This window comes from Crinia signifera, chromosome 5 (genome assembly GCF_055691185.1).
Source record: "Crinia signifera chromosome 5, ASM5569118v1, whole genome shotgun sequence".
NCBI classification, from domain to species: Eukaryota; Metazoa; Chordata; class Amphibia; order Anura; family Myobatrachidae; genus Crinia; species Crinia signifera.
Genome location: NC_139221.1, coordinates 26,529,180 through 26,538,999, shown reverse-complemented (window position 1 = coordinate 26,538,999; position 9,820 = coordinate 26,529,180).

Sequence of the window (9,820 nt, the reverse complement as noted above, 5' to 3'; positions counted from 1 at the left end):
ATTTAGCCAGATCTGTCACTCATCCCCTGTGTGGGTAATGTTCCCGCCCAGCGGGATACACAAGCCCGCCCCCCCTAGGGAAAAGACCAGTGTTCTATGTGTAGAACATTTTCATGTGTATAACGTTCCACCCCCTTGACATCACCTCTCCCCGCCCAGCCAGGGCTACAGTACACGCCCACCATCCACCATTACTCCACAGCCACCCTCCACCATTACTCCCGCACCCCCCCTCTGCCATCACCCCCCGCGCGACCCCCCTCCCGCGATTCGCGGGACCCCCGCGACCCCCCCCTCCCCCTATTCACGGGACCCCCGCGACCCCCCCCTCCCCCGATTCATGGGACCCTCGCGACCCCCCCTACCCCGATTCGCGGGACCCCCGCGACCCCCCCTCCCGCGATTCGCGCGGGAAACCCGCGACCCCCCCCTCCCGCGATTCGCAGACCACACTTAGGTCAACAGTCATTAGGTCGATCACGTTGGGTCGACAGGGGTATAGGTCGACAAGGGGTCAAGGTCGACAGGTGTATAGGTCGACATGGGGCAAGGTCGACATGGGTTAGGTCGACAGATCATTTGGTCGACATGGGTTTTTCACTGTTTTTTGAGCCGACATGTGCCAACAGGCGGTATTTCATGCCCTACCATCCACTAGGGCGTTGTGGGAGAATAAAAAAGTTTCTGAAGCATCGCGAGTCAAGCGAGGAGGTGCGGTTCACCTCCAACTGTGTCCATGTCGACTGTGTCGACATTCGGGTAAAAAAACTGTGAAAAACCCATGTCGACCTAATGAACTTTCAACCTAACCCATGTCGACTTTGCCCCATGTCGACCTAAACACCTGTCGACCTTGACCCATGTCGACCTATACCCCTGTCGACCTTCCCCCGTTGACCTAATGACTGTCGACCTAAGTGTGGTCTGTTAGATGATCCACACCCCCGCAATTCGCGCCCCCTCTCCCGCGATTCTACCAACCCCCCCCCATGATTTGCAGACCCCCGCCCCCATCCTGCGATTCACGGAAACCCCCCGTAGCGCCCCCCCCCCCCCTCCCGCGATTTGCGGAGCTCCTCGGCACCACCCGCACTCCCCCTCCCGCAATTCGCGCCCCCCCCTCCCGCGATTTGCAGTGCCCCCTCCCACAATTCGCGGGACCCCTGTGACCTCTGCCGCTATTCCCGGGACCCCCACGCTCCCCCTCCCGCCATTTGCGGACCACCGCCCCCTCCCACGATTCACAGCACCCCTCTTCCTGCAATTTGTGACCCCCCTCCCGCAATTGCGCCCCCCTCCCGCGATTCTAACCCCCCCGGATTTGCAGATCCCTGCCCCCTCCCGTGATTCACGGAACTCCCCATAGCGCCCCCTCCCACGATTTGCGGACCCCCTCGGCAACTCCCGCGCCCCCCCTCCCGCGATTCGCGGACCCCTCCACCATTCACACCCCCCTCCCGCACCCCCTCCCGGAATTTGCAGACCCCCTCCTGCGATTCACGCCCCCCCTCACACAATTCACGGCACCCCCGCAAACCCCCTCCTGCGATTCGCAGCCCCCCACGACCCCCCCTCCCGCGATTCATGCCCCCTCCCACTATTCACGGTCCCCTCTCCCTTGATTCATGGCACCCCCCACGCCCCTCCCACCATTTACGGACATCCACAGCCCCAGCCCCCCCCTCCCGCAATTCACTGACCCCGACAACCCCCCTCCCGCAATTTGCGGACCCCCTTCCCGCGATTTGCGGACCTCCACCCCCTCCCACTAATCGCGGATCCCCGTACACCCCTCCTCCCGCAATTTGCAGACCCCCCTGACCCCGTTCCGGCAATTCCACCCCCCAGCGGACCCTCGCGACCCCGCTCCCGCACTTCACGTACCCCCCATGACAAAGGGGGATCCTGTACCGCCACAAGCAGGTGCCGCCCCTGGGTGGGATATCCGGCCCTGGCTGCCGCGCTGCAGGTTCCCCCACTGCCAGAAGTGTCCCCACGGTCCTCTGCACCAGCGCCACAACTTTTATCAGTGTCCACATACCACTATTATACAGCCTCCTGCTCTCATGCACCCTCACTCCCTCCCAGTGGGAGGAGACGCTCACCCACTGCCGGAAGCTGCATACTGTCCCCCACCCTCCTCCAGTTCTAGGGATGCCCATCGACCATCAATGATTTCAATTATGGTGCCGGGACACGGAGCATAGGTCCGCCCCCCACACCCGGAAGTCCCGCCACCAAGTTTTGATTGACCCACGGCCTATTCAGTCAGATATAATGGATGACCATCGATAGCTACAACAATCGATGGTTATCCAAGTAATATGTTACTACTATCGATGGCAGGGTGCAAAATCCCCATCAATGCCAACCATCGATGGCGTGTGCACCAATCCCTATCCCTACTCAGCAACAGCCAAAAACCTTTACTACCCCTCATGCCCACACACCTCTATCACTGCCCTGCCTCCTGTTCTCCTGCCACGTAACTTCCATCAGTGGGGACCCACTCACCCTGTGTTGCCCACATTCCCCTATCATGCTTTACCACCCAGCCTCCTGCTCTCATGCACCCTAACTCCCACCCAGTAGAAGGAGACACTGACTCAGGGGCACCGTCCTGTACTCCTGTGCTGCCACGCTGGACCCTCACCCACTGGCAGAAGCTGCACAGTGTCCCCCACCCTCCTCTTTAGTCCCCCTTATGCCCACACACCCCTATCACTACCCAGCCTCCTGTTTTCCTGTGTCGTGACCTCCGCCAGTAGGGAGCCGCTGACTCAAAGACACCCTACTATACTATTGCACACACACACACCTCAACAACACGCACCCCCCCCACAAATGTCACTGTACCCTCCACACTATCAATGTACATCTTACTCTGTAATTGCTTTTTAATTAAACAAAACAATACACACCCCCTTCCAAATCATATGCTCTCTATTTAACACATTTCACCTATAACTCAAGCTGCAATACAGGCATCTTACATACAATTCTAACCATATTTCTCACAATACAAACGTTCACAAATTAAGGGGGCGCAGCCCCTTACGCCGGTGTGAAGAGCGCCCGTAGGACGCGATGAATCACCTAGTATATATATATATATATATATATATATAGTCCAGTTATTGATCGCACTCTCACTTATGGAAATTGTAGTATCAGTGGGGTGCACATAGGGGGTACAGATCCAGGTCCATTCCTCCACATATAGAAAATTCTCCCAATAGGGAATGCACACTCTCCACAATATCAAAGGGAACACACTTTGATAAAATCAAATCGTGGTTTTATTTTCATTTGGAGATATCCATTATTCATATGTCATAATTGCAGAAGCCCCGACGTTTCGGTCCCACATCTGGACCTTTATCAAGGAGCCTGAAAATCACATAAGGCCAATCACTACAAGTGAAGTGCAAAATGTGCTTTCAAAGTTTACAATGTAACATAAATCATAATAACAAAAAAGTTCTAAGCCATGTACTTACAAAGGCAAAATCGTTCAGCTTATGCAGCAGCACACATCAGGCAGATCAGCGTGGTTCAGGTACACCAACCATACCAGTGACTGCCCAGGCCCGGACTTATATACCCTGATATCGGAAGTCACATGTGGAGCTAATTCCCGCCATTTTCGCGGGTGACGCCGCACTTCCGGAAGCAAGTTGCCGGAAGTGTGCATCCAGTTAGAGCAAACAGAGACAACGCTGTATTTCTGCATAGCCCGCGATACCGGATATCCGGTAATTGGAACGCATCTTGGTTGCCGGCTATTAGCCGGAAGTAGGAAGTGGACGGAACACAGAGAGTGATCAATTGACACGCATGTAGGTGACACGCATCCCTGATATAGGTTTGTGACTATGGCAACAGTATAATGCTACCAGCGCGTGCGTCTCTGGGCTAAATGTATGATATGGTAGTAGTGACTTATAGTATCAAGGGTAACGCCGGGGACCTGCTGTTACCGATGCCATCGGACTAATGTTGGAAATAAATCCAACGAAATTGGTGTGAAAAACATTAACCATAACGATGGTCAGTATACATGAAATATAATATTTGTAGACAACCTATTACATATGCGTCATTATTTTGTATATACCAAGTCCAGTGGCATCGAGCAGGACAATTTAAATAGAACAAGCGATGTGACAAAAATTAGTGAAAAAACATGTGAAAAAAATTAGAAGAAATAAAGAAGTGCAAACCTGCAGAAATGTCTGTATATCATATAAATAATATATATAGAGAGAGAAAAAAATAGTGCTATCTAGTGCACCCATTGGTGTAACACCGTAATCAAACATTGGTGTTAGATACACGAAATTATACATACACACCGGAATATTTTATATTTATAAAAAATCATTACTAATGGAAGTTAAATACGTGCATAAATGCAGCTATCAAACATATCCAAGAGGGAATGGATGGTAAATAAGCAACAATATTATAGATTAATATAGTCTATCCCAAATCCTCACCTATTTATCAACCATTTAACGGCATACACTGGACTGATTCATATTGGAAACATATTATCCATTGTGTCTGAACCTGTCAGATCAATTTTAAGCAAAGATCAAGCCTCATGGATTTTATGAATTTTAGTGTAGAAAAATATTCAAGGGATTATTCTCATTTAAACCCCTGGGGGCCAATGTACCCAACCTATGAATCCATCTGCTTTCCTTTTTCTTGAGAAGGAGAGCTCTGTCCCCGCCCCTTTGGGGAGGGGGCACCCAGTCAATAAGGCGACATCTTAGGCTGGCAATTTGATGCCCGGCAGCTAGAAAGTGCCTTGGAATAGGTAAGTCAGTTTTTTTCGTCTCCAGAGCTGTCCTAATTGAGTTTCTGTGGTTTGCCATTCGCTCACGGAACTTCCTGGTGGTCATTCCGGTGTAAGCTAAACCACATGGGCAGGTCAACAGGTACACAACATGGTCCATAAGACAATGCAGACGAAAATGTAATTTGATGGGCTTCCCAGAGTGGGGATGGGGAAAAGTGGGGCCTGATAGCATGCTGTTGCACGTTGTGCAACCAGCACACCGGTAGCACCCCGGTTTTTGCAAGTGTAGCCATGTGGTGTTTTTCTCAGGACCAGGACTCAGCATTGGTCGCATCAAGATTTGTTTTAAATTGGGTCCCCTCCTATAGGCCATCATTGGGGGGCCATGGTGATGTAACTTCAAGTGTCTATCTGAGGCCACTATGGGCCAATGTTTCTTGAGGCTTTTCTGAATAGATGACGATGCATGGTCATATGTGTTTACATATAACATGCGTGGTTTTTTGTTGGTTTTGGGTGTCATGGGGGTCTGTGCCTGAGTTACCATGTTGTGTCTTGCCTTTTTTAGGCATTTTTTGAGGTTCTTTAGTTGGTAGCCTCTTTCAATGAAACGATTGGTCATCTCATTAAGTTGTATTTCCATCATTTCAGGCAAGGTGTTATTGCGAATGACTCGCATATATTGCGAGACCGGCAGATGCTCCTTAAGAGCAGGGGGGTGTTGGCTACTGGTAGACAGAAGAGTATTCCTATCAGTTTCTTTTCTAAACAAGCATGTATTGATTTTTCCATTGATTAATGAGACATTGATGTCTAGGAAATGGATGGAGTCCGGCTGGATTTCATGTGTAAAACGTATCGGACTATCCAACGTATTAAGATGGGCAACCATTGCTTCTAAGTTCTCAGCAGTATCAGTCCATAGCACGAATACATCGTCGATGTATCGTTTATAGAGTGTCATTTTTTCACCGAAGCGTGGTAAAATATGTTGATTTTCATATTCATGCATGTATAAGCATGCGTATGCTGGCGCTAGATTGGAACCCATTGCGGTCCCTGCTAGTTGGACATAATAGCTTTTTCCATAGAGGAAGTGGTTACAGGTGAGAATAAGGGTCGCCAGATCCATTAAGAATTCAGTGGGGGGTTCAAGGAGGCCTCTCAAGTTTAGTGCTTTGCGTAGTACTCTCAGACCGTCAAGATGCGGTATCACGGTATATAAGGAGTTGACGTCCATCGTTGCTAGATACCGTGTATTAGAGGTATCAGTCGTCAAGAGTTTCTTAATGAAATCATTGGTATCCTGGATGTAGGTGTTACCGGACATCACCAGCGGCTGTAAATGGTAGTCAACAAAAATGGCTAAAGGCTGAAGGAGGGACAGACGGGCAGAAATAATGGGTCTACCGGGTGGGTTAGTTGGGGACTTGTGGATTTTGGGTAAAGTATAAATAATAGGGCAAACAGGGTATGGAATTCATAAAATCCATGAGGCTTGATCTTTGCTTAAAATTGATCTGACAGGTTCAGACACAATGGATAATATGTTTCCAATATGAATCAGTCCAGTGTATGCCGTTAAATGGTTGATAAATAGGTGAGGATTTGGGATAGACTATATTAATCTATAATATTGTTGCTTATTTACCATCCATTCCCTCTTGGATATGTTTGATAGCTGCATTTATGCACGTATTTAACTTCCATTAGTAATGATTTTTTATAAATATAAAATATTCCGGTGTGTATGTATAATTTCGTGTATCTAACACCAATGTTTGATTACGGTGTTACACCAATGGGTGCACTAGATAGCACTATTTTTTTCTCTCTCTATATATATTATTTATATGATATACAGACATTTCTGCAGGTTTGCACTTCTTTATTTCTTCTAATTTTTTTCACATGTTTTTTCACTAATTTTTGTCACATCGCTTGTTCTATTTAAATTGTCCTGCTCGATGCCACTGGACTTGGTATATACAAAATAATGACGCATATGTAATAGGTTGTCTACAAATATTATATTTCATGTATACTGACCATCGTTATGGTTAATGTTTTTCACACCAATTTCGTTGGATTTATTTCCAACATTAGTCCGATGGCATCGGTAACAGCAGGTCCCCGGCGTTACCCTTGATACTATAAGTCACTACTACCATATCATACATTTAGCCCAGAGACGCACGCGCTGGTAGCATTATACTGTTGCCATAGTCACAAACCTATATCAGGGATGCGTGTCACCTACATGCGTGTCAATTGATCACTCTCTGTGTTCCGTCCACTTCCTACTTCCGGCTAATAGCCGGCAACCAAGATGCGTTCCAATTACCGGATATCCGGTATCGCGGGCTATGCAGAAATACAGCGTTGTCTCTGTTTGCTCTAACTGGATGCACACTTCCGGCAACTTGCTTCCGGAAGTGCGGCGTCACCCGCGAAAATGGCGGGAATTAGCTCCACATGTGACTTCCGATATCAGGGTATATAAGTCCGGGCCTGGGCAGTCACTGGTATGGTTGGTGTACCTGAACCACGCTGATCTGCCTGATGTGTGCTGCTGCATAAGCTGAACGATTTTGCCTTTGTAAGTACATGGCTTAGAACTTTTTTGTTATTATGATTTATGTTACATTGTAAACTTTGAAAGCACATTTTGCACTTCACTTGTAGTGATTGGCCTTATGTGATTTTCAGGCTCCTTGATAAAGGTCCAGATGTGGGACCGAAACGTCGGGGCTTCTGCAATTATGACATATGAATAATGGATATCTCCAAATGAAAATAAAACCACGATTTGATTTTATCAAAGTGTGTTCCCTTTGATATTGTGGAGAGTGTGCATTCCCTATTGGGAGAATTTTCTATATATATATATATATATATACACACACTAGCGACCCGCCCCTGCTTCACACGGGTACATTTTTCTAGCAATAACAGTGATGTGTGTAACTAAAAGATAAGAAATGAGTGACTTATAAAATATCTTTATAGATGACATTTGTTGTTTTTCCTTCAGACGTGAGAACACATTATGTAACACACATGAATTTGGCCATGAGAAAACCATTCCCCACTTAGGTCACCTCCAGCTACATTACGTGTGTGACCTTCTGCTTTATTTATGGTCAGTGCAAAGCCAACTGTTATCGGGAACTGGACTCGTTTAAAATTAAATGGCAAATTTTAAGGGAATCAGTGGGAATCTGGGTAATAAATCAGTTTCTCCAGTTCCACAGCCAGGAAAAATATTACCCTAAATGAGAGGTTTTCAGTTTGAATTTGCAATTGTGCCCCATTGCATGTCTTCTGCTACCCATCACACCCCCTGCCTCAGCCACCCCACTCTATGCCCCCTGCTCCCCATCACACCCCCTGCCTCAGCCACCCCACTCTATGCCCCCTGCTCCCCATCACACACCCTGCCTCAGCCACCCCACTCTATGCCCCCTGCTCGCCATCACACCCCCTACCTCAGCCACCCCACTCAATCCCCCCTGCTCCCCATCACACACCGCTGCCTCAACCACCCCACTCTATGCCCCCTGCTCGCCATCACACCCCCTACCTCAGCCACCCCACTCTATGCCCCCTGCTCCCCATCACACACCGCTGCCTCAACCACCCCACTCTATGCCCCCTGCTACCCATCACACACCCCCTGCTACCCACCCCACTCTATGCCTACTGCTACCCATCACACACCCCCTGCCTCAGCTACCACACTCTATGCCCCCTGCTACCCATCACACACCCCCTGCCTCAGCCACCCCACTCTATGCCCCCTGCTACCCATCACACACACACACTGCCTCAGCCACCCCACTCTATGCCCCCTGCTACCCATCACACACCCCCTGCCTCAGCCACCCCACTCTATGCCCCCTGCTACCCATCACACACCCCCTGCTACCCACCCCACTCTATGCCCCCTGCTCCCCATCACACCCCCTGCCTCAGCCACCCCACTCATTGCCCCCTGCTACCCATCACACACCTATGACCCCTGCTACCCATCACACACCCTGCCTCAGCCACCCCACTCTATGCCCCCTGCTCCCCATAACACACCCTGCCTTAGCTACCCCACTCTATGCCGCCTGCTTGCCATCACACCCCCTACCTCAGCCCACCCCACTCTATGCCCCCTGCTCCCCATCACACACCCCCTGCCTCAGCCACCCCACTCTATGCCCCCTGCTACCCATCACACACACACTGCCTCAGCCACCCCACTCTATGCCCCCTGCTACCCATCACACACTCCATGCATCAGCTACCTCACTCTATGCCCCCTGCTACCCACCCCACTCTATGCCTACTGCTACCCATCACACACCCCCTGCCTCAGTTACCACACTCTATGCCCCCTGCTACCCATCACACACCCCCTGCCTCAGCCGCCCCACTCTATGCCCCCTGCTACCCATCACACACACACTGCCTCAGCCACCCCACTCTATGCCCCCTGCTACCCATCACACACACACACTGCCTCAGCCACCCCACTCTATGCCCCTGCTACCCATCACACACCCCCTGCCTCAGCCACCCCACTCTATGCCCCCTGCTACCCATCACACCCCATTGCCTTAGCCACCCCACTCTATGCCCCCTGCTACCCATCACACACCTATGACCCCTGCTACCCATTACACCCCCTGCTCCCCATCACACCTGCCTCAGCCACCCCACTCTATGCCCCCTGCTCCCCATCACACACCCTGCCTCAGCCACCCCACTCTATGCCCCCTGCTCGCCATCACACCCCCTACCTCAGCCACCCCACTCTATGCCCCCTGCTCCCCATCACACACCGCTGCCTCAGCCACCCCACTCTATGCCCCCTGCTTGCCATCACACCCCCTACCTCAGCCACCCCACTCTATGCCCCCTGCTCGCCATCACACCCCCTACCTCAATCACCCACTCTATGCCTACTGCTACCCATCACACACCGCTGCCTCAGCCCCCTCACTCTATGCCCCCTGCTACCCA